Source organism: Littorina saxatilis, linkage group LG2 (assembly GCF_037325665.1).
Source record: "Littorina saxatilis isolate snail1 linkage group LG2, US_GU_Lsax_2.0, whole genome shotgun sequence".
In the NCBI taxonomy this organism is placed as follows: domain Eukaryota; kingdom Metazoa; phylum Mollusca; class Gastropoda; order Littorinimorpha; family Littorinidae; genus Littorina; species Littorina saxatilis.
In genome coordinates this window covers 40,032,696-40,039,248 of record NC_090246.1, presented here as the reverse complement: position 1 = coordinate 40,039,248, position 6,553 = coordinate 40,032,696, and the positions used below count along the sequence as shown (strand labels likewise).

The window sequence follows — 6,553 nt, the reverse complement described above, 5'->3', positions numbered from 1 at the left end:
CCATCCCTCAAACCCAATCAAGGGACGGGGAAAGGAGACGAAGAGACTGGGGCCTGCACATTCCTAAGCCTCTCCCCCAACTGTTGTATGTACACATTGGCACTAATTAAATCCTCCAACTGAGCACACATACCCAATCTCGACGTTTTGCTCATCCCCTTACATTCCCGTATCAAAAGGACACGCGATACCACCCCACTATCCGTGGTCAAAGGGTAACAGATTCTTGTCCAACAAAATATTGGACTTGAAAACACACAGGAAATCTACTGAAACATTTCAGTATCTCCATCGGGAATCGGCCCACCCTCCCAGTATCTTTTAAAGGACTTGTGAAAGGTGAATTGATCAGATACATTCGCACCAACAACAACATAACCACACAGAACAAGGAAACTGATTTATTCCTTTCAAAACTTCTTGAGAGAGAATATATACCGGACGAACTGGAGTTAATCAAACGGGAAGTCTTGAACATACCAAGAAACACACTTCTAAAACAAAAGAGAGACCATCCCACCAAAAACAAAGCTCCACCACTCCTCATGGTCTCAACCTACAACCCTAGACTGAGACACCTTAACAGGAAACTCTTGAAACACTGGAAGCTGATTCTACAAGACACAGAATGTTCCGGCTTGTTCCCTAAACCGCCCCTTGTTGCCTATGCAAGACACAGGAACTTGAAATATCATCTTGTTAAAACCTCTTAACAAGTCAAGTGACAAAACAACCCCTGCCTTGCTTACACAAGGTAATGAAAACAATACAACGCCAGGAACTTTCGCTTATTCAAAACGACATACCCCCCTGACATAACAACAGTCACGGAAATCACGGAGAGAATAAATAAAGCTACGAAAAAACATGTGAAGCTAAAAACAATCCAACAGTTTTTCACTGATCAATAGTGCTGATAACATGAATGAATCGACACGCAACACGGTCACTCAGCCGCAACGGAGAGGGAGGGACGCAGTTTTTGCGCCCAACAATCACCCCCACGGCAACTCCGCCCACCACGCCAAAAGGGCCCCACTACACGTATCAAAGACGCTACGCCCAGCCACCGGAGCGTTGATTGACACACACTTATCCCGCATCTACACAAACCAGCCAACCCACGGGCTTATTGTCCCACCAATAAGATCGCAGAACAACTCTGACGAGATTGTCTACTAAAACAGACAGAATCAACTACTTGACCACATCACGAGTTTCTCCTGATTACGAGACCTACCACGCTTTCCCACTACGCTCCTTGATCTACATCACCCTTTAGCAAAATGGCCACCACCAACTTCTCTATGGAGATTGCTGAAACTCAATTCAACTTTTCGTTGGAAGAAGAAGAGGAGTCTACCATCAACGCCAGCCAGTACCACGCCGCCAGGGAGATGGAACTCAACTCCCACATCTTGAAAGAACACGACAACATCCTCGAAATAAGCCTGTTCCCAGCGGACGCAAACGCTCCCGCCCAAGCCATACAGGTTAACCTGAAACCAGCCAAAGAAAGTGTAATCCCCATCTTGGACAAACTGCAGGAAACCTTCAAATGCAGAATGAGTCTTACCAGAGAAATATATCGACAAAGAAGTTGAAACACTGATTGCCCTTCTGAAGGAATGCAATCGGGATGTGAATGGTACAGCTGATATTGGACACGGTCTGCCTTGAATGGGGAGGTTGGCGATGAATCGCACTGTACACTACAGGACATTTTCCTCTCAGTCTCAGTCTTACTGATTTTCAATCATCGGTTTGGATCAACCAGCAGGTAAGTTATTGTTTTTAAAATCCAAGACATGGCCATTGCAAACGTGGCCTTTGTAGAACTGAGCAAGATGTATCTGTTGTGTATGTATCTGTGTATTACCATAGACCATTTGGTCTATGGTGTTACTGATTAACTGGGTGTGACTGTGAGTCACTGAGTGTGTTTTTGTTGTGTTCTGTTTATTTACTCAAGTTTATAAAATGCTTGATATCTTTAATCTGCATGCACAGAATCAAATGCTGCTGTATCAGTGTATGAACTATGGTTGTAAAAGAATAAACAAAACAATTACTGAATTAGTGAGTGATTTGGCTCTGATAGTGAAGTTGAAATGGTACTTATTTCATTTTCAAGACATGTTATGTTAATAATTATTGTTCTGGTTTTTTTCAGGCCTCCCGAGAAACCAGAGATGATGTGCATCATTCATACAGCTCCTGTCTTCCAGTTCCAACAGTTTACCTTTAAACATGGCTACATGTACTGGAGAGGTATCAGGATGACTTGGCGTGGTGCTTTACATTACAGACTACCCCTGAAGAGTAAGTTACACATTTCTTCACCACGTACAGCTTTTGCTTGTCAAATCTGTATGGTAAAATTTATTTATGTATATATATATCTAGTAACATTAGGTATTGGTGATGGTAGTCTGAAGCTATAAACATGTACTGATGTAGATAATTCAGCAGTCTTTTGTTCTTTGTAAATTGTATTACAAGTACTTTGTAGATGAAATTATTCATACATTTGAAGATGCATAGTAATACTGTGCATGGTAATTGGTATGATGTACTTTGTATACATATTAATGGTACAAATATCTTTATTTTCTATCTCCTTCCCATCTTAAAGTTTGTTGCAACCCTATACTCATAAAGTGCATTATACTGTTTGTATGAACATTGAACTATTGCGATGCAAGAAAGTAAAACATGAAATAGCTAGAATCGGAGACATAGATAGAAGAGATGCGAAGCGCTGTCTTCCCGCTCGCGTTATCCTCGCCTACGGCAGGGGCAAGTAATCCTTCCACTGGCGCCAAGCTGGCAATTGTTCGCGTACTCTTCGCCTACGGCAGGGGCAAGTAATCCTCCCATGACTGGCGCCAAGCTGGCAATTGTTGTGTTTTTAAAGAGTTATAACTGTTTCATAGAAAATCATAGATAATAAAACATGCAAAATGTTGATTATTTGCACTCAAGAGAAACAGAAAATCACAAGAAGAAGATTATTGCATTATTTGGTGATTAGAAGATGAATCCTAAAGACAGTAAGCAATTTCGCTCATTTCTCCTTAAAAACTTTTTATCCACACGCCAGTGTAAGTGCGAGAACCACTTGAGTGAGACTTAAAAGCATCAAATTTAATTACAGCGCGTCAAAAATTATACAAACAGATTAATGTATACACCAGTAATGCATTTGCCAGTCAAGGGAAAGCAAAGTTTCGCACAAAAGAAAATATTAGCTCCCAAACATTGCCTCCACGCACAATGGACTTAGAAACAATGGCCGCAAGAACCGAAGGAACCGTTTTTGACTCACTTCGGGAAGCCAATCCTCTCAAATGCGTTCGTGTGCACACTATTGAAGGCTACAGAATATGAATCAAGTTTACTTACCACTGATATATCTCGTCTGAAGCTGGATATATCCAAAGAAATATGACAGAAAAGCACTTCAAATCGGTGTCAGAGAGCAAGCGAACAACAACTTAGTACGGGATGATGGCTAACAATCGCGCGAGGTCACGCTGACCGAGCGCAGTAGCCCAAGAGTTCACGCGAGCGGCCCTCGCTTCGCATCTCTGTACTGTATGTATGTCTAGAGCTGCTAGAATGAAAGATTTACTCGTTACTGGAATTATTTTAAATACAGTCAGTCCTTTCCTTGGCTCACAATCACAGATCTGGCCAGTTTGTTTTTATAGTTGTTTTTTTTTTAACATGGAATAAGAGTAACAATGTAAATTGTAATACATGTACCGCCTGTGTACTTGGATACCTCCTTCTACATTCAACACCCTGACTGCCCCTGCGCAGAGTTAGAATTTTCTGAATGAATTCACATCACATTTCTCAACAAAACTGTAAGGTGTCAACGCTAAATATGTGTGTGGGATGAGGGCTCATGCTGAATTTAAAAAAATAGTAACTTTCCATCACATTCCAGAAAAGCTGCTCACATCATCAGCATAACAAGATATCATGTTGTTAGAAAGGTTCTTGTGAGGAAATCTGTTTAATTTTAATGATGAAAGTATAAATATATCCATGAAATAAAAGGTTTTCACAGGAAGGAATGATGGCACCTGTAATATTACAGAACAATGTTTACAGTTTAGTTCATAGTTGTCACTGTCAGTATCACCCACACTATTCTCCATCCCACTGATCTTGTGAAGAACAAGTATTACCTCCTACCTACCTTTCCGCACCCACACCCCCAACACACACCCTCTTCTCGATACCCAAAACATATCCCCATCAGCGCACAGCAAAGTCTGGATGTGCTCAGTAATACATTTTCTTTATTTTCCAGGAAGTGAGGTGCCGAGATATGACGTGCAGGCAGCTTGCAGAGTGGTGCCTGGCTTTGCTGCGGATGATGATCAGATTCAGTCCATTCTGTGCTGACAGAGCTACCAGAACTGCTTTAATAATTATAGTCCATCTGAAGATGCTTACACTTACAGAGGTTTTCTGTTGCCTTAGTGGTGAAATGAACATGTAACAAATTAACAATAACATTCTACACAAATAATGTGTGGTGCGGTGTGTATCAAGGATACATTTTGACTTATGTAAGTTGTCAATTCAGCTAAATACAGGTAGTGTTTGGTATGCAGATATTTTCTTACAGCAAACATCGGTTTGTTTGTTTTTACTACATAAAGTGGTATTATCTTTTATGTTGTTTGAGTGTTTTAAGTTAAGCTGTTCACAGGCAGTATTTTACACACAGGCTTAGCTTTGGGAGATGTGTGTGTATGAACTATGATTCAGTCAATGCGTGTTCATGTATAGACTTTGTTTGCAATATTAGAATTTAGATCTTTTAACTGCATTATGCACATGAAATGTGTTAACCCATGACTTGTTCTTCCTTTGAATCCTAATCAGTACTTTATCTTGTTTAAAATTTTCATTGATTCTGTTTTTGGGTCGTTCTGGTGCATCCTGGATGGTTCAATTCATTCTTATGTTGTGCTGAAATGTTGCATTTGTAGTACAGTCTGCCAAGATTGTGTCTTTCACTTGGATGTGGTGAACTTACTTTTTAAAGGCCTGCTCTGCCTCATTAAAACACTTCGCCTCACTGTGTCAGACCTTCATCAGGCTTTTTGCATGGGATAAGAAAATCCTTCCACTTGGTCACATAGCAAAAGTCAGCACCCTGACTTCTTAGTGTGGTGATGTCTTTTCCTATTAATTTATTTCCCCCAAAAGGCATAAGTGTTTTAAACAAAATTATGTCTTACAGAGCTCTATAGTGGAACCCCCCTTTTAAGACCTCCAGAAATCTGAGAAAATCAGGTCTTGAAAAGGAGGGTGTCTTAAAATGGAGGTTAATTTACAGAGGTTATGAACAGAAAGTCTGAGAAAACAAGGTTTTAAAATGGAGGGGGTCTTAAAAGGGGGGTTCCACTGTATGACTATTGGGGATTATGTATTTGTAAAGATAGAGCTGAGAATCCTACACAGAATTCTGTGCATAGAAGGCAGCCTGAATCTTGACCCACACTGCTGGCATGACCTTCATAGCTGCATTCAACGCTTTACTTTTACGCTGGTAACTTTACGGTTGCTCTCTCTGGATTGAGCATTTTTATTTCAACCAAGGGGAAAAATTAAATGCCTCTGCAGAGATTCGAACCTAGGACCTAGATTTTCAGGCCGATGTCCTAACCACTAGTTTTTTTATTTATTGTAAGATGGATATATGTCTAGCGGATGCAGCTACATGTACAAATGTGCCAAATTAGAACTTGCATTCTCAGCCTATAATCTTTGGCCATTCATGTGAGTACTAAATATTGTGAATGCATGTGAGACTGCCTTGTTTTACTTTTGTGAAATGTGTGAACTCACTTTGTTTACATCTTTGTGTTAATAAATGCAGTTTATCAGTTATCTCTGTTTGTTTCTTCTGCAAGTATGTCAAATGGCCCTCACACACCCTCATGCGCACAGACACACACAAAATCAGATCTCAAGTGTAAGTATTATTTTTGCAGTTTTATTTTAATGCCCATAATCAGTCAAACAAATATATCATCACACTTGCACCTAAGCTTAAAATTAGCAGTCCTGCATACATATGTAATGTGTAAATGTTTCAGGTCACCATCTGTCCTGGCTTGAACATGCAATACTGAAGAACACCTCTACACAAACACATGTACAGTCAACCGGCTAGCTGCTTCCCTGTAAGGCATATTTTTCTATGAATTAATCGATTTTCCGCAGACAGCAGCCAGGTAGTGGATCTTTAGTATATGTCCAAGCAGACGGTTGATCTTAGTACAACACATCAAGGAAATATTTTTTTTAAAAACAGATCCAACATCTAACCTTCCAAAGTTCATAATCAATAAAGAAGAATGGTATGTTACTGGAAACCTTTATTTATGACTTAAGGCAATGTGCGGCAGTAAAATTACCAAACTTAAACTTGAAGAATACAGTCAAGGAATAACTTATAATAATATATGTTTTTTTGTGTGTGAGTTTGTGTGTACGATACTGTGTGTACGTATGCGTTTGTACG

The 6,553-nt window shown here is 40.0% G+C and overlaps 1 long non-coding RNA gene across 1 annotated transcript; it reads left to right on the top strand.

The window, feature by feature from the left end:
- Nucleotides 1-250: 250 nt before the first annotated feature.
- On the top strand, nucleotides 251-5,916 carry LOC138958986 (uncharacterized). Its single transcript, XR_011453562.1, has 3 exons — nucleotides 251-1,780; nucleotides 2,174-2,322; nucleotides 4,325-5,916. It is a non-coding gene; the product is annotated as an uncharacterized lncRNA (long non-coding RNA).
- Nucleotides 5,917-6,553: the final 637 nt, after the last annotated feature.